Raw genomic sequence first — 19,807 nt, forward strand, 5'->3', positions numbered from 1 at the left:
GAATGAGAATGAGGCATCAAATGAAGAAATCTTTCAGAAAATGAGTTCTCTGCTGTTCTGCAGAAGATGGAGGGAGTGGGCTGCAACTTTATGAATGGATAAATAAGTTACTGGATTGATAATCTACAGGAGAATTTAACTGAGAAGGGTGCTTTTTACTTATGCTCCTAATTTAACCTCCGGAAAGAAACCGAGATGCATATTGGTTAAGATATAGTCAAACTAACAGAGACATTTTTGAAAAAAACTATGACAGAAAGGAAAAGTGTTGAATTTTAGTGATGCCAAGGTATTTTGTGGAATTGTGTGGAAAGTGACTACTCACATTAAGCTAGATAAATGAGGAGTAAGTTTATTCAGGTCGTTAAGAGTCGTCTTGAGCCTAGGGTGTCATTCAAACCACTATACCCAGTGGTCTTCAGAATACTTTTTTCAAGTAGGTCAAAAACATATATGAAGGCAGATCTGGCTTTAAGTCAAATTGAAATTAAATTAAAAAAATAAATCTGTCAACGGAACTCCTCTCACCAAGTTGAGGAGGACATAGTTTCTGAATCCTGCACAAGCAAGAGGGGTCTGAGAGAGTCTGTGCCAGTGAAATAATTTCCCTTGTTCTGAAATAAAATGTATGAACATCCAGGAGAAACCCAGGAGAGGACTAAACAGATTAATAGCAACTTAAATTTGGACCAGATGCCAGTACTGCAGGAAGCTGAGAAATTTGAAGAAGGTTAACAGGTGAACTTACCGAGTAGTGGCAGAAATGGAAAATAATTGGTCTTACTGTGAATGCCTTGAACTAGTGGGAAAGTTGAAAGCATGAGTCTCATTTTGTACTGGTCAGTAGACGCTGGGACTTGAACCACAAGCTGGTATGGTGAGAGGATGAGGACTGTGCGCAAGACTAATAAAGTGAACCTGGTCATACCTCTCAGTTGTCCAGATGTTTGACTCATATTTTGGGTGTGTGTCTCATAAAATTTGTAGTTGGCAAATCAGTGAGGATTGATGTCCCTAAATAATGACATGCATTTGAGTTTCAGCTTTTATATCCTTGAGTTTCAGCTTTTATATCCTTAAGCAAATGTATGTCAACACAAATCCTTTTATTATAGGAACTTTTAAGTTAGTACAAACAATATTTATATGTCCTTACTTTTGGGCCTTTGTCTCCCCATAATTTTAGGCTTTGTCTAGATTTCTTGTGCTGCGATGTTGAGAGGTTTGAACCTGGTAAATAGTGAAGGCGCTGAGGAGTATTAACTTCAGTATATGCTGTTTATTTTAAAATGTGCAGGAAGCTAAAGTATATGAATTTTATTTAGTTGCATTTGCCATGAAGGAGCAAATTTGAGGGGGAAATATAAATTAACTTTTCATTTAAATTTGTTTTGTGCTAAATGGTTTAACATTATTATAAGGTGCAATGTACTTGTAGATGCAAAAGATAAAAAACATAAGCACTTAACACTTCATATTTTCTCTTATTTTTTCTTGCCTGTTTGCTTAAAAGAAGTCTTTTGTCTGTATCTTAAACTTAGAACATCAGTATAGGATTTCAGCTGCACAAGCCATGGGAAATTATATTTTAATAAGTGTATAATATGATCAGTATATTTTACATCCCCAAGAGCAGCCCAAGAGCATAACACTATTGTTTATTTCCAACCTTTGTCTTGCTGTGGTGTAAAGTCTGAATATGTTATAGTTAGGGGAAAATGCTTTTCTACTTAATATCACTAGGATAAGCAGCAGTCACTGTTAACCCCCCCACCTCACATTTAAAATATTTCTGTGTACTATAAAGAGCTGCTTTGCATTATAACCTGAAGTTTACATCAGGAAATGTGTTATGCAGATATGAAAGACTTCTTCATTGTCCTTGTAAACCTTAATGACAAAGTTGGACTTGTGCTTTAGAGTCCTCCCACCGGTTTAACACTGCCAACAGACTTCCAGTTTTTTTCAACCACCACTTTTTGCAGCACCCCAGTTGTCATTTCTAAACTACATCTAATGGGAATGACACTTGATAATTCTCCAATTTATTCACTGATTTCACATTATTGCTGGTAGTCTTCCTTTTCATCTCAGCCTCTCAACAACAGTCCCTGGTTCATGTCCAAGGTACTTCTGATTCTTTTGCTCAAGTCCTGGGCTTTTTTTCTGTAATGCAAGACAGTTTCCTCTGAAAGAATATGAAAGGTTGTATTGACGTGTTCTCTGTTTAAGCTTTGTTAATGTTGGAAGAATAAAAAGAAGAGTTCTTCTCTGCTTCACTGTGTGTTGGATAAACATTTTTTTTACCTCAAGTTGCCTTTGATAACCCAGAAATATATTCTGAAGACAACTGGGTATAGCAGTTTTAATTTCACCCCTGCCTATCAACATCCCATGATTGCAGCAACAACATTCTTTGCATCCGCTGTATGGTGAATAATCTTTTTCTACAAACACTCGTGCCCCCAATTTTAGTATTTTTCTCTTCTGTCAGGTTTTGTCAGAAACGGCTCTTTATTCTGGTATGACAGCATCTTTGCTAATATAGGTCTTAGCTGCTTTCTCATGGCCTTAATTGGAGCATAAACGTGATATGCCCTCTAAGTTAACAAACCCTGCTGTTGAATGCCATTCCATTTGCTTATTTGTGCTTTTATAAAATGAATCGAGTAGCAAAAAATCTCAGATTTTATGTGCGTGCTTGCTTTGCCTTAAAATACTACTACTTTTTGAAACCGTTCTTGAGAATTTTCTCCATTTCTTCTTTGGTGGCATCCAGGTAAGTGTAATTGCTAACCAGTAACTGATTTTTATCAAACGTTTTAATTTTCACAGTTTTTTTCTACCATTTTCAGTTTTCACACTCAGAAAGCTCTAATCAATCTGCTGCACGATGTGCAAGCCATCTTGGAAATACCAAGAAGAATCAAAAACTCTGTTGATTTATGTGGTTGCAAAATAAGTGATTGTTGGGGTTTGTTGGGAATTCATGGATAGGGCAATGTCAGAGTTTGCATTCCCAAAATACAACAGAGTTCTTAAGAAAAGTTTGTGATGGATCAGAGGCAGAAATATAGGTGGGAAGAGAACATTCTGACAACTGGAGTTTGAGTAGAGGAGCCAGGCAGGGATATCCCCGTTCTCTATTGCTACATATTTGGAACCTTTAGCTAATGTGATAAAGGATACATTTGTTATGGTAACCTGGAAAAACTTGCTGTGCTTTGTTTACAGATGTTACTGTGTACATGACAAATCATGAATTTAATTTTAGGGTGTGATGGGATAGATTGATATTTGTAGGTGTTTTCATGGTATAAATGAAGTAAAACAAAGGTTTTAGCAGTAAATTATGTGCATGCACATGGATAGGTTCAACAGTACCAATATTTTTGGGGACATGAGAAGAAACCAAGCAGAAGGTTATTAAAATAAGAGATTGGAAGCTAATGGTTATACATATAGACAATAATATGTGTACTGTGAAAGTATGCAGTATAGACAGTAAGATGAAGGCAGTGAAATTGTCTTTAGTTCCTTGAGTCCTGCATCCAGAGGAAAAGTTCTGCATGTTAATTTGTTTTTGTTGAGTGGAGAAAGTCAGACTGATAGTAGAATTGAATTATTTGGGAAGGGAATAAGGCAAGAGTAAAATGAGCTAAGTTGAGTTTTCCTGTTGAACAGAGTGGTTTAGGGCTATCTGATTTGAAGGGATAACTTAAACCTGCACAGCTGAGGCTTTTAGCACAGGCTTATGATTTTACATCAAAGTTGAAATAGGTGATCATGGAGCATGGTGAAAGTATAAGGGTTGCAAAAAGAGAATAGTGTTTTGGGATGGAAGCAAGCCCTTAAGGAGAATAGAAATTGTGCAGAGTAGAGATCTAGATGTGTACATCTATATAAAATATAATGTGAGAACCATTCAGTTAGTTGAATGTTTGGTGTATTGAATGTAATGGCAGCACAAGCAATAGAGTAGTCATAAGATTGCAGAGTGCTCGTATTACTTTCTGGGAGGTTGCTTTAATGCAGGGAGTGGGAATTTGCACTTTTCCCACTATTATGCAATGTCTGAATTGGTATATTTAAGTAGCAGGGGTATGGCATGGGGGTCTAGAGTCCCCCCTCCATACTCGGAAATAGATATTTTGAATTTCAAGCTTTTTGAGATTAATCATTTGGGGTTCAGTGAATTGTTTTGCTCTTTTAAAGTGTGTGTGTGTGTGTGTATTATCATGTGTAATATACTGAGACACACACATGCATATATGTGCTTGGGTGGGTGGGTATATAATTATGGTCAAAGTACAATACCATTGTAGTCAGTTTTATGGAGTAAAATGTTCAAAAAACAGATGTACTTAAAACTCCCCAAGTGTAGGACAGCATTGCTCACACCCCCTGCAATTTAAATATACCAGCTCTGAGATTGCATAGCACCAGGAAAATTATAAAATTGTCCTAGTCTCTGGTATTCAGCTGTCCTGCAAAAATACAGTTTTCTAACTCAGTGTTCTTACTGTATTCCATTCAGTGACTTTACTTGAAATGCGTTTGAACAGATTGTCAGTCAACCAAGTAGTATGTCTTTATTATATTAGTTTGGGTTCATTGTATATATGTAAATTGGTGGGTAGTGTTTTAAAGTCTAAACCTGTGAGGAAGTAGAGAAAGGAGATTTTGCAAAGAGGAATGCATACAACTAAGGGTACAGAAAGCCAGCAATAATGAATGGAAGTAACTTCCTTCCATATCAGGGACTGTTGGCAAGGTATAGACGAGAGTGGAGTATCGAATGAAAGACCAAGATGTTCATCGTGTTTCACTGTTGCAGTCATTACACTTGGGTTATCCTGCTGCAGCTACCCGCAGTCGGCCTGAATTCCAAAGTCTTGGTCCGGCGTCAGTTGCTGTCGCCTCTTCCCTGATGTCAGTGAGCCAGGGGTATAAAAGATGCAGCCTACGCCATTTTCTTCAGTCTTTCTTGCTGCGCAGTGCCCGAAGCAAAAGCAGTTCGCAAGTGCCAGTTGGCCGACTCCTGAGATTTTCGAAATTGAATTTCAGATCCGAAGTCTTCTATAACGTTAAGTATCCCGTTGGGGGAAATTTTTTTCTTGCTCCAGACCGATGTCGGAAGAAGTTAACAATTGTATTTCTTGTGGGAAGCAAATACCTCATAAGGATTTTCACTCTTACTGTATTCCTTGCCTAGGCCCTGACCGCGACGTTGCTAGTTGTCGGTTTTGTGCTAGATTTAACCAACGCACTATTAAGCGTTGGTACAATTTTGCTTTTCATTACTTTGGCCAAAGGTTTAACTACATAATGCCGTCAGAACAGCCAATGACCGGAGTTCATAAAAAGCCCAAAGAAAAAGAAAAGGACAGGCATCTGAGGTCCAAAATCGACGACAAAATCTCTTCTAGGCCAGTCGCCGGTTCGCCAATTCTCAGTAAGGTGCTTTCTCAGCTCCTGACACCCGCTGTCTCAGAGCCACAGGCCGCCTCCGACTCCCACGTAGAGACAGCTAGGTCTCTGGATACTCAAGGTATTGGGTCTTCGGAAACAAATCCCTCAGATGAGTCCGGAGCCGCTGAGCAGGCATCGGCTTCTGAGGGTGTTTTCAGACCTACACAGCTTTATATCAAGCCAACGTCAGCATCAAAGACTAAAACAGTTTTAAAGACAAGGAAACAAGTACAGCACTCTCCATGACAGACTTCCATGCCTAAGAAACAAATGCTCAAAATGGCTGAAGACCTAATTACTTTGATCAGGGGTTCCCATCCCCCTCCTGATAAGAGGCCTAGGCAAGGCACTGAATATGATCCCTCTGATCAGGTTTCCATTTCCTCTGACTCCTCTTCAGAACAGGGATACTCTATTCCTCCCTATGAGGATTCTGATGCTGAAGAATCTATTCCTTCAGCTTCTCCTCCTGAGGATTACTCATTTGGGGAAACCTTGCATACCATGAGGGAGCATTTCCACTGGGGGAGCCAAGATTATTCAGATTCTAAGAAAAGACTCAGAGACTTTCTTTTACTACCTCAGCACAGACCTCTTGCTATTCCTCCTGTTCTAGACATTGTCGATGTATTTTCAGTGTCCGGCCTGACACCCGACTCTCTACCTCCTGCACCTGTTAAGCCAGACAGATACTACAGGGTTCCAGATTCTCATAAACGTCTGTATAAAAACCCTACTGCTGACCCAGAAACTGTTTTACAGGATCCCAAAGGGGTCAAGGCTGCTACTGCAAAAAACCCTGTCCCCTCAGATAGAGATTCTAGGGCACTGGACAGATGGGGGGAAAAGTTTACACTTCTGCTACCTTGGCTGTAAGGGCTTTAAATTGTCAGTTTCATATGCTTAAATATCAGCAATATTTAATGTCTCTGTTAAAACAGAAAATGTTGACAAATTCTGAATGTGCTGAGAACAAGGAATTGCAGGATTTATTGCATGCAGTTGAACAAGTGGGAAAACATACTTTGCAATGTGGTTATGATTCATTGGAGGCCTCCTGCAGGGCCGCTGTAACAGGCTCGGTCATTAGAAGGCATGCTTGGTTAAAGGAACAGACTCTGACTGATCATGTTAAAGCAAAATTATTGGATGCTCCATTATAGCATGATACTTTGTTTGGTGTTAAGGCAGAAGAGGTGTTGAAGAAAATGGAGGATAAAGCTAAATCTGTGCAGACAGTGAAGGATTTCTTACAGGTGCAGCCACCCAGATTTAGCAGGACTGGCCTTCTAAGAATTGGTCCTTTCCCGTGTCAGACAGGCCACAAAGAGGCAGATACAGACGCCCTAGAGGCAGACAACAGCCCCAGAGCTCATGCAGGCCCAAACAGTGGGGAGTTTCTACCTCCAAAAGCAGAGAAGACAAATCACAGCCATATAAGAAACAGTCCTAATGACTTCCCTCTGCCAATGCCAAGCATTTATCTTTTGGTAGCAGCCTTAGGGGGAAAGCTAGCACTTTTTTCACAAAATTGGCACATGATTACCCAGGGTCTTAAATGTAGTCTCTCAGGGCTACAGGTTCCACTTTCACACCCTTCCAAAGGCAAAAGGTATGCCAGACCTGCCACACAATCAATGGGCAGAGGCACAAAACCAAGTTTCATCTCTCATGGACAATGAGGGCTATTCAGCCAGTGCCACAACAAAAACAGGGACAAGGATTTTACTCAAGACTTTTCTTAGTACCAAGAAAGGACAAAGCATGGAGACCGATTCTAGACCTGTCTATTCGAAATACTTTTCTGGATGTTCCGAAATTCAAAATTTTGACTCTGCAGCAGCTTCTGCCCATGCTGGGCAAAAAGGCTTGGCTTGTAACTTTGGACCTCAACCTGCATGTCCCAATCAGACAATCTTGCAGAAGATACCTCAGATTCATAGCTGGCTCAATGCACTACCAGTTCTCTGCACTGCCCTTTGGCTTATCTACTGCACCCAAGGTCTTCACAAAATGCCTGGTACCAGTAATTGCATTTTGCAGACAAAGGGGAATTCAAATATATCCTTACTTGGATGACTGCCTTATTCAAGCAGAGGCCAAAGACATTCTACTAAAGCATCTGGCATTTGTAAAAAGATTACTAATTTGCCTAGGGTACACAGTAAACAAAAAGAAATCAAAACTAATACCCTCTCAAGAGATAATATTCCTGGGTGCAAGCTTAAATACAACTGCCCAGATGGCTTATCTCACGCCAGACAAACAAAGGCATCTGACTTCTTACTTCGAAAACATGGCAACAAAGACCCAGTTATCTGCAAGGAAAATTCTGCAGGCTCTGGGCTACATGGCCTCCTGCATTCTGCTAATTCCATATGCAAGACTGCATATGAGGAAACTGCAATGGTACCTAACAAGTGTTTGGACTCAACATTGCCACTGCCTGGAATCATTAATTTCCCTCATTCCCTGCCTGCAACAGGAGTTTCGGTGGTGGGCACAGGCCTGTCACCACAACAAGGGACAGCCATTCACTTTACCCACAGCCAGGCAAACCCTAACAACAGGTACATCAGATTATGCCTGGGGGGCCCACATGGTAGGAAAACGTATTCAGGGCACATGGCCCCCAAGCCAAAGGCATCTACACGTCAGTCAAAAAGAGAATGCTAGCTGTACAAAATGCCCTGACAGCCTTCAAGGACCTACTTCATCCAGGACAGCTGCTGATAAAAACGAACAGCACCACAGTTATGTGGTACATAAACAAGCAGGGGGGCACACATTCCTAACCCCTTTGCAGACAAGCCATGATTTTGTGGAACACAGCATTGACTTACCAAGTACACCTGCAAGCATAATTCCTGCCAGGAAAAACAAATGCTCGGGCAGACGAACTAAGAAGAAACCTCGTGGACCCTTACGAGTGGAAACTAGATCCACAAATCTTCAGCTTGATAACAAGGAAATGGGGACGCCCAGACATAGATCTTTTTGCCTCCCCTCACAACTGCCAACTTCAGAGATTCTGCACAAGGACTTATCATAAACAAGCATGGAAAGTGGATGCCCTGTCATTCAGCTGGAACAACCTTACAGTATATGCCTTTCCTCCACTGCCTCTCCTCCCCAAGGTACTCCTAGAGGTCAGACAAGAGAAAACACAAATGATACTGATTGCCCTGGACTGGCCACGCCAACACTGGTACCCAATTCTAAGGAGCTTGTCCCAAAGCCCAGCCTGGACATTGCCTCAAATTCCTCATTTACTGACCCAACAAAACAATCAGATCCTGCACAGCCAACTCAGAACTCTATATCTAGCTGCATGTTGGATACTGTAACCATTCAGAATACACCTCTCTCTAAAGCGGTTATGGATGTCATTTTGGAGGCCAGGAGGCGCAGCACCAGAAAATCTTATGCAGAAAAATGGAAGAGATTCTGTGCTTGGAACCAGGCACAAGGAATTGGCACGCTTGTTCCAAATATTCCTCAGATTTTACAATATCTAACTGAGATGCTGGACAAAGGCCTATCCTTCTCATCAGTTAAGATCCATGCCTCTGCCATTTCAGCTCATTACAGTACAGGCTCGCCTATTTTTTCATATCCATTGCTTAGGCAGTTCCTCAGGGGAGCCAAAAACATAAGACCTCCAAGGAGAGCACCATTACCTTCATGGGACCTCAATTTTGTCTTGGAAAAACTCACACTGCCTCCTTTTGAGCCAGCCAATACATGTTATCATGGAAAACAGCTCTGCTCCTAGCAATAACTTCAGCAAGAAGAGTCTCAGAGTTACAGGCATTAATGGCTGTGGAACCTTTTATTATCTTCCATCCGGACAGGGTTTCTCTAAGGACAAACCCAACATTTATGCCTAAAGGTAGTGTCCAGTGTGGCTCTTAACCAAACCATTCATTTGCCTACTTTTTTCCCAAACCCACAGAATAAAGGGGAGAGACTTCTGCATTCTTTGGACATACACAGACAGCTACGCTTCTACTTGGACAAAACTAAAGCTTTCAGAAAGACTGAGCAACTTTTAGTGGCATATGCTGCAGGATCACAAGGAAAGGCTAGACTATTTCAAAATGGATAGGACACTGCATTCATTTCTGCTATTCACAACATGGTAAATTAGTGCCTAAGGGCATTAGACCACATTCTACCAGGGCAGCAGCCACTTCAGCAGCCTTCCTCAGAGGAGTACCAGCCAAGGATATTTTGGTGGCTGCAACTTGAACTTCAGTGCACACTTTTACTAAGCACTACCACTTGCCTCTTTACTCTAAATCTAGAACAGGCTTTGCCACTGCAGTCTTGCAGGGCCTTATAGCCACTCCAGATTCTATTTAGACCCAGCCGCCCAACTTCAGCTTTGGGATTCAACCCAAGTGTAATGACTGCAACAGTGAAACACGATGAACATAGTACAGTTGTGTACCTACCATAAATGTAGATGTTCAAGTGTATTCACTGTTGCAGTCCAGGTTACCTACCCACCATCCCCCTTTCTTTGCTGGTACTTATCTGTACTTCTTTATCCTATACAACCTACGTGGTGTATTTGCTTGTAGATGAAGGTATTGTTTATTTTAGTGCATGCTTTTATTAGTAATGTTTTTTAGCCTACCCTTTTGGGGTCACCTGACATCTGGGGCAAGAAAAACTGAAGAAAATGGCGTCTGCTGCATCTTTTATACCCCTGGCGCACTGACGTCGGGGAAGAGGCGACAGCAACCGACGCCGGACCAAGACTTTGGAATTCAGGCGGACTGCGGGTAGCCTGCCAGCAGGATAACCCAAGTGTAATGACTGCAACAGCGAATACACTCGAACATCTACATTTATGGTAGGTATACAACTGTACTTTCTGGTAGAGTGGAATCAAGAACAAAAGATCCTATTAAGAAAGGGGTAAGTAGTAAGGCATATAAAATGTACGATTGTAAAACACAATCAGCAAAGATTAAAAAAGAATGGAAGTGGAGATTAGAATCACAAGTTACAAACGAGCAATGAGGGGATTATTTAAGGTACCTAGATATGTTACAAAGTCCATACTCTCAAGCAAGCTTCCGAGGATTTTCCCATAAGTGGAGGGTGGTTGGTGGAGATGGGAATGAGAGGAGACATTGAAAACTCATTTTTCTGGGAATGTGAGGAGTTTTTGAGTTGAAGGACTCCCTAGAGAATGATGGTGTGAAACAGTTGTTGGGGGGGGGGGGCATATCATGTTATCTAACGGCATGATGCTGTTGAGTTGGTGCCTAGATTTAGTAATGTCAGTACATGCTAAGGTCTTAAGTTTAATCTTGTTAGCACTCCAAAAAAAAAAAAAAAAAAAAAAAAACAATTACATGAAAGTGGAAATCAAAGATTAAACCAGCTGATAATGAAGTAACGAGTAAAAGATCTGGGATCATTAAGAGAGCGAGGTAATTTTCACAAAAAAAAAGTTGTGTATTATGGAAGGGTCTATATTAGATGAACGAATGATCAAAATGTGGAGTACAACATACTCGACACACTTTGATCATTCGTTCATCTAATCGAAACCTAAAAAACCCTGAAAAACAAAATCTCGAAAGATTTTGTTCGTCCCACACCTTACCTATACTAACATACAACACACACACATACAACCAGTACATACAAACACCTACATGCTCACATCATTCAAACACTTAAAAACCTACACAAACACATCTACTTTTAAAACAAAGCCCCCACACCCCCCCAACTAAATATACCAACTCCGAGAGCACTGCATATTGGGGAAAGGGTAATCGCAAAACAACATCTTACACAAGTGATTACCGGGAAATTGCCCTTTCTCCAATGTGTAGCGATCCCGGAGTTGGTATATAAAAGTAAAGCAGCCTCTTTAATAAGCCATTCTGGACAGTGTAGCGTGTTTACGTCACACGCTACACTCACTAGCAAGGCCGACCAAAACATTTCAGAACTCCACATTTCTGCATTTAGAATCTCCGATTACATGAACGTTCGATCAAAGTGTGTTGATTAACTTGTACTCGACATTTTAATTGTTCGTTCATGCAATATAGACCCTTATGGAACAGTATATAGAAAATGTTCAAACAGATGATTAAAATAGGTAGATTGGTAGGAGTTGATATAAGTGAGTATATTCTAATGCACAGGAGAGTTATAGTAGAAAACAGTATGTTATTGCAACGTTTTTCATTGTTGTATCTAAGCCCATGTCACAAATTGAGATGAATAAAGTTTTACTTTAAAAAAATAAATGAATGCCAGACTAACATGGATTAGGGAGAGACTACCCTTGGGATGTCTGAAGACTGGCCTAGTGGTCAGTCTGTAAGTAAAATCAATCTTTTAACAAGAAACATCTTTTTTAAACCATCACGTACAACGTAAGTAATTATAAATTTATATAAATGAAAATGAATCATATCGACACAATCCTAGTTGCAAGCATTTTACATCACGAGTCATAATGACGCACTCCCAGCCACATACATCACTTATAATCTACCCAATCATTTTCAGTCAAATATTACATGGTTAAGTCCTGCTTTCTTTTACACCTCATTCCTCTCCTGTATGTATTGTTCCCACAATTCCCATTTTTTTCCTATATAGTTTCCTCCTACCCTTTTCTGAAGATTTCAGTTCCAGTTTTATCTCTGTTACTATATTCAATACGTCTAATATAGTTGGTTTAGATTTTTTTTCCATTTTCTAGTAATTGCTTTTTTGGCTGACACCATAATTAGACACAGCAAGCCCTTACCATGTCTAGGGAGTTCCGATTATGTATCATAGCTCAGAAAAATCATCTACCTCATCACATCAGTCACCCACCCAGCATCTCCGACGGTGCATCCTTCAGGGAATCCTTAAAGTCTGCCAACCCACCTCACTCCCAGAAAATATGTTCCCAAGTACTTCTTTCTTCCCTGGCACACTTCCAACATTTGGTCTACTTGAGGAAAAAAATCTCAGAAGTCTGCTTGAGGTATAAAAAAAATCAAGCAAAGATGCTAAATCTTCTGGATTTTGTTGCATATTTGGGTGACCTGCATATATCCTCCCACTGTTTCTTTGTGAATTGCTTAGCCAGTCTCTCTTCCCAATCCTTTCTAACCTCCTCTGATTGATTCTTAGTTATGATGCAATATTTTATATGCTCAACTAATTATTCTTTTTTTAATGGCAACGTCTGTTCTAGATTCTTCTAGAAATTCTACCAGTGCTGATCTTTCGTTTAGGACCACCTGCCATGTCTTTCTGTTTGCCTATACTCTTGATATCAATCCTTGAAAGGGAAGGTAAACTCTAACCTGCAGTCCAAATAAATTCTTGTCCTTTTCCCATTCTTACATTTCCTTCTCTAGTTGTTTGCTCCCAATACCTTGGTTCCTTTGCCAGTTTTCTCCAATAAATTCCAGCCCCCTCTTGCCTATTGTCTATATCCCTAATTGCAGTCATCCCTATCAACAAAATCTCCTTTCTCCATTCCCGTGTTGACTTAGTTCTCAGAATACTTTTGCTACTTTATGGATATAATATTCTGTAGGATTATTGCTATTCTCCTTAAAGGCCTGCATCCAAAATCCCAGTCTTTCCTTATTTCTTGAGCTTCCCCCCCTGTTTCAGCATCATCCCTTTTCACTTTGAATTATAGTTTTCTGCTTTTGCTATGTATAGAAGTCTTAATTGTATAATCCCAATCAGCCCTGCTCTACTGGAAGAATCAGCTTATCCCACTTGACTCTTGCTGTTTTCCCCTCCCAGATAGTCCTTCAGCTCTTTATTAATTGCTATCCACAACTTCTCTGGTTGATAAAAAAAAGGGTTCCTATTATATGATCGAAGACGCAATCCTTTGAATGGGTCTTGAATGAACTTGAAAGCACAAAACAGCAAAATAGCGAAACTGCATATAAGCAATTTCTTTCCCCTAGGAAAGAAATCGCTTGGCCACCTCCGTTACTTTAGTGCCATCTCGGAGTTGGTGCATTTAAGTAGGGGGTGTGGGGGCATAGACCCCCCCCCCCCACTTTATGTAATGTTTTGTAGTTTTTATTTTTATTTATTTATTTATTTATTTGTGGAACAGTGATTTTTTCCGAGTGTTTGGGATTGTAAACTTTTGCTTTTATGGGGTTGATAAGTCAGTGTTTGCTTTTTTAAGCATTTGCTGATTTAATATAGACCAGATAAAAAAAATATGCCTGACCTGTGTATGACTTTTAAAACATTTTGACTGCTTGTATCTTACTATCCATATCCATAGAACAGAGCTTCCATTTTTTCAGTTTTTGTGTTATCTTTTGTTTAGTCTCTTCCCACATATCCTTAGCTGCCACACCAGAATTATTTTTAATTCATACTCTTTATCCTGACCCCATAAATATGGATATTGCTGAACCAATTCATGTGTGGGTACATAATTTACCGCTATTGTTTTTGTTTTAGCTTCATTAATTTTGTGTCCTGAAAAGATCTGAAATTGTTTCAAAATAAAATGTTCCACAACACTGTAATGTCTCTTTCTGATTTTGTAAGGTGTAAAATAATATCATCTGCAAATAGAGCCAGCTTTTCTTGACTACCATGCCAGTTATATCCTTGAATTTCTGAATCCCTTATTTTCTTTGCCAGTGGTTCTAAATGTAATGCAAATAACAAAGGGGAAAGAGGACACCCTTGCCTGGTATCGGAGAGGACCCCACCCACTTTAATTTTTGCTTATGATCCTTCATATATCCTCCTAATCAACCTTATAATTTTTTCAGGAAATGCGAATGCTTACTTTGCCCTGCTCATAAAGTCTGAGCTTACTCTGTCAAATGCTTTCTCTGCATCAAGACCTACCAACAGTAGCATCTTCTTGCATTCTGCTTCTCTTTGGATCTTCAGTTTCTTTTAATGTTATCAGATGTTTAGCTCCCCTCCACAAAACCACATTGATCCACATCTATCAATTTTGACATTACTGTTCTCATTCTTTTAGCCATTATAGATATGACCACTTTATAATTGTGGTTTAGTATGTAAGTGGGCCTATATGAAGCTGGTCTGATGGATCTTTACCCTCTTTAGGTATTACAGCTACCACTGCTTTCTTCCAAGATGTTGGTACTTCTTTTCCTCTTAAAATCCTGTTAAACAAAACCTTCCAGATCTTTCTTTTCCCTCCTAGCTTCCAAACTTCCACAGAAATACTGTCTATTCCTGTGGACTTTCCTGTGGATTAGTTATACATAACAATGTTTATCTCTTCTCCTGTCCTTACCATCAGTAATTGAGCCTCTTCTATCTGTAACCTTGGCATATTTAATTCTTCCATAAACATTTCCATTTGTACCTTTTCTTGATTTCCATATTTCTCTGCTTTATATAAACTTTCATAGACTTTCCGAAATAGTTCTAATACTTCTGCAGGATCTGTTACCTTTCTTGTTACAGGCTCCCTAAGCTTGGTGACGGGCCTTTTTACTTTGTTGCCTGAGTCATTGTGCTAAAACTTTGTGCTTTACTGTTGTTATCAAACTGTTGCTTAACAGCAGTCTTTCTAAACTCATGCATATCATCAGATCAAGCTGTCCTTGCTAAATCCTTAGTGTAAGAAATACTTTTGCAGTGATGGTCTCCTGTCCTTAACATCTACTGCTGTGGTAAGTTGCACATACAGATGTACAGTATTTTTGTTTACTATATGATAACTACAGTATTTGATGATTTTTAAGAACTGTTCAGTACAAGAAAAAGAAAATATTCATCTGATGGTAAATGTAAATAAGATGCAGATTTAATAGCACCTGTAAAGAGCGCAGTTTAATACCTTGAGCACTTTTGTTCCCAAACTTTTGTTACAAACAATATACTTCTCTTCATTAAGCATAATTGCAGTATGTGATGGTGCCATCTTAAGCCACATTAAGCAAAGCATTTAAAGTCAATTTCATGACAAATCTATGGGAAATTCACCCCAGGGATCACTTCTGTGGCTCTGCTCGACAGGGGCACAGGAAAATAATTTTCTTGGGTGGCGAAAGCCAGGGTACATTCCTTGGCTAGGCTTGTATGGGCCCTAGGGCCGATAGCCTAGTACCTACCTATGAACCTAAGATACATTAAAAGTGTAAGCTCATGGTACCAGCACTTTTTTAACCGTTTTCTTTTCATTGTAAGTGGTCTTTCTAATAATACTTTCAACTTGTGAGACTTCTTATGAATAAACTGTGGAGTGTTACCTATTTTTTTTTTACCAACAGTGAGTTGTCTGTAATAATTTTCCAGTTATGGATTAAAATCTTTTATAGCAACATTATTACTGTAATCTTTGTTTCTTTATTTTCCTGAAACCCAGTTCTAATAATAAATAAGGTTTGTCTTATTAAATGTTTTGTTCTTCAGCTGATGCAAAACATTTGTTTTCAGGATGCCACCTCTTTTGGGACACCTTCAGTAGTATGTCATCACTGATAATCCTACAGACCCTGACCCTTTGCTACTTGACATTATGTTTCATATGAAATGGATGTGAGCTGTTAAAATGGATGTAATTTTAGTAAACTTATTTCTACAATATAGAGAACTAGAACTGCTATTCACTTTGACCATAGCATTTGTCACATCCAAAAAGTAGTGTTATCTACGTCACTTACAGGAGTGTAGTAAATCTGTTCTGTCATTATGACCATTTTTCCAAAAGAACTTAATCACGTGTCCGCATAAACCCATGTCATCAATACATCTGTTGTATAACCACGTTTAAAAGTGGGATGTTTGAACACCCGGTGCTCCCAGGTTCCTATTACGTTATCAAAAGATAACCTAATCAAACGCTCAGAACTTTGAAACGGCCGCATTTCAAAGATCGCATTGTGGGATCACAGTACAATGTGTAGGATATTTGCCCTTTCCTCACTGTAGTGTGATCTCTGAGTTGGAGTATATATTTTAGCGGTGGGGGGCACAGGGACAGAATAAAAGTTTTGATATGCGTCCGTTTTGAAGTTCTGAGCATTCAGTTACGTTATCTTTTGATAATGTAATATGAAACCGGTGCTCCCACCAAGCTAGTGCAAAATTAATAAATGATCTGCAGTTTGGTGCACCTAGCTATTCCCCTTATCTGATGAAAAAAATCTTTGTAAAATACAGAAAAGTTGTCAGTACCAAGTCAACCAAGGTAAAGATGATATTGATTTCAAAACTGGTCAGGGTATAAAAATTTCTTGGGTATCATCTCACATATTTAATCCTGTGTCCTGAGGAATAGTTGTTTACAAGGACTCGTCAGTTATCACCATAAAATATTCAGCCCTAGTAAAAAATATTGTTTAAGTGAATTAAAAAAATTTCCACAAGTCTTTCATATATTCCATGTTTTCTTGGACAACAGGGATAAGCACAGAGTCCAGATATGCTAAAATATATTTGGCCGTACGTTTAGGAGCTGGTACAGCAGTTCTGAAAAGTAGGTTAGTTGTATTTTTGTGAATCTTCGGTACCCTAACAAGTGTTCCTGTAGTGGGATGTGGAACTATCAAAAACTCAAAATGCCAGCTCAGTATAACTTTGTCTGTGAGAGGAGGTTCTCAAAAGTTTCAGTTATTTCAGAAACAAAAGCTCTTGATGTATTAAACTGTGAGTTTCTATCAAGGCGTGTAATTTTTTTTTTTTTTTTTAGTTTTTGTGGTTCATTGTCACATCTGAGTATTCTTCCGCATTTTTATAAATAACAATTCTATTTAAAAAGACGTGTCCTGTTATCATAAGGAGAAAGTGGTTCTTCATGAGACAAACCTTGCTGCCTGGTAATGGAACTGTTGATCTGTAGCAATGTCATTATTTGCTTATTTGTTTATGAATTTCCTTAGAAGTGATAAATAGAAAGGAAGTGGGACACAAAATTGTTAGTATCGGATAGTTACTGAAGTCTTTTCTCCTCTGTCACTCTGCTAGTCGTCTGTGTGTGCAGTATATGATTAAATTAAAATAGTCATTTGGCCTTTGTAGTGTTAGGATGAGTATTGTGTTTGTCACCAGTTAGGCATCAGCTGATTCTATACCCCTCAGTGAGAGACTACTTGATTTTGAGTTATGTTGATGTTCTTCGTTTTCCATTGCTGCAGTCCTTACTATTGGGTATAGTCCGCGTCCAGTCGGCCCGAATACCAGAGTATAAGGCTGACGTCGGTCAGGGCGCATTAGACTGACGTCAGAACGTCAGGGTACTAATGCGCATGACCGACGTCATATCCTCAGTCTTTTTTGCCGCATGGTCCGATGCAGAAGCAGTTTTGCGAGTGCAGGTTGGCGTTCTGAAATATTTCCGAAACCGGAGTTTCAGACCGAAACAGAGTTGGCTAAGTACCCGTTGGGGAACATTTTGGTTTTTCTTGCCTCAGTATTTTACCGGATGTCAGAAAAAGTGAATAACTGTATTTCTTGTGGGAAACAGATACCTCATAGGGATTACCATACCTTGTGTATACCTTGTTTAGGGCCTGAGCACGACGTTGTTGGTTGCCGCTCTTGTGCTAGGTTTAACAAACGCACTATTAAGAGGAGGTTAGACTGTGCCAGGTTAGTGTTTGGGAAGCGTTGCAATTATAAAATGCCGCCGGATGTTCCGGCGCCCGCTGGCCCAAGAAGCGCAAGGACAAAACAGTGAAGCCTAGGGTTGATGAACCGGCAGTCCCGGACGTCGGTTCTTTAGAAGGCTCAGTGGAGCCAGAGGTTTTGCCAGGAGTTTCCATGGAGTCTCAGGCAGAAACTTTACTGTTACAGGATGTGCCTTCTCAGGAGGTAGGCCAGGCTGAGGGGCTTCTCAGGTAACTGTTCTTCCCTCTCTTCCCAAGGTAGTTAGAGCCTCTCCTTCTGTTGCCAAAACTTCTTTGAGAGGTAGGCCTAGTTCAGCTTCAGTGGGGGCTTCTCCTAGCATTTCGGTTCTGTACCTAAGAAACATATGCTTAAAATGGCAGAAGATTTGATTACTATGATTAGAGGTTCTATGCCCCGCCTGATAAGAGGCCTAGGGTGGAACCGAGTTTGATAGTTTTGAACAGTGTTCAGAGGCTTCAGAGTCTTCTGCGGAAGACTTGCAGGAGTATCCTACTTATTCTGATTCTGATGTGGATGATTCCACTCCTACAGCTTCTCCTCCTGAGGATTTCTCATTTTCAGAGACTCTGCATTCCATGAGGGAGCACTTTAAATGGGAAGGCCAGGATTACTCTGATTCCAGGAAAAGGCTTAGGGAATTCTTGTTTTGCCCCAGCATAGGCCCTTAGCTATTCCTCCTGTGTTGAATGTGGTGGAAGATGTTTTTGCAGAGGCTTCCCTGAATCCTGACTCTTTGCCTCCTGCTCCTTTTAAGCCTGATAGGTATTATAGGGTGCCCGAAGCTCATAAGTATTTGTTTAAGAGTCCTAGGGCGGACCCAGAAACTATTTCTCAAGGGCCTAAAGGTGTTAAGGCTTCTGTGGTTAAAAATCCTGTTCCCACTGATAAAGAGGCAAGGGCCTTGGATAGGTGGGGAAAGAAAGTGTATACTTCTTCCACTCTAGCCATGAGAGCGTTGAATTGTCAGTTTCACATGCTAAAATATCAGAATTATCTCCTTTCACAATTAAAATCTAAGGTGGATGCTTTGGCGGAAGGTATTGAGTGTAAAGAGTTGCTGGACTTGGTTCATGTGTCTGAGCAAGTGGGTAAGCATTCTTTGCAATGTGGTTTTGATGCTGTACAGGCCTCCTCGAGGGTGGCTGCTACTAGTTCTGTTCTTCGCAGGCATGCCTGGTTGAAGGATCAGAATTTAGCTGAGCATGTTAAGACAAGGATTTTGGATGCTCCTTTACAGTCTGATGTGTTGTTTGGATCGCCTGTGGAAGCAGTTTTAAAGAAAATGGAGGACAAAGCTAAGTCTATGCAAACTGTTAAAGATTTTTGCAGGTGCAGCCACCGAAGTTTAGTAGAAATTGGCCTGCTAAGGGGTGGACATATCCTGCTTATGATTCCCAGTCTAGGGGTAGGTCTAGACGTGGTAGGGGCAGGGCTCAAGGTTCTTTTAGGCCTAGAACAGGAGTTCACCTGCTCAGACTTCTGGTGAGGGCAGGGTCAGTCCTTTCGTAAACAGACCCAATGACCTGTCTTTTCAGCTGCCAGTAGATTCTCGTCTGGCAGCTCCTTTGGGAGGAAGACTGTCTCTTTTCAAAGAAAATTGGGATTTAATTACTCAAGACAAATGGGTGTTGGATATCATTCACCACGGTTACAGATTTTATTTCCATACAATGCCCCTTTCAAAGGCATGCCAGAC

General features: G+C 40.1%; 1 protein-coding gene across 1 annotated transcript in view; it reads left to right on the forward strand.

Annotated features, from left to right (window-relative positions):
* Positions 1 to 19,807, forward strand: part of CERS5 (ceramide synthase 5) — a 1,159,858-nt gene that overhangs the window by 486,240 nt on the left and 653,811 nt on the right. The gene's annotated exons all lie outside the window — the stretch shown is intronic.

The sequence above is a fragment of the Protopterus annectens genome, chromosome 9.part0 (assembly GCF_019279795.1).
Source record: "Protopterus annectens isolate FY-2018-M chromosome 9.part0, PAN1.0, whole genome shotgun sequence".
NCBI lineage: Eukaryota > Metazoa > Chordata > Ceratodontiformes > Protopteridae > Protopterus > Protopterus annectens.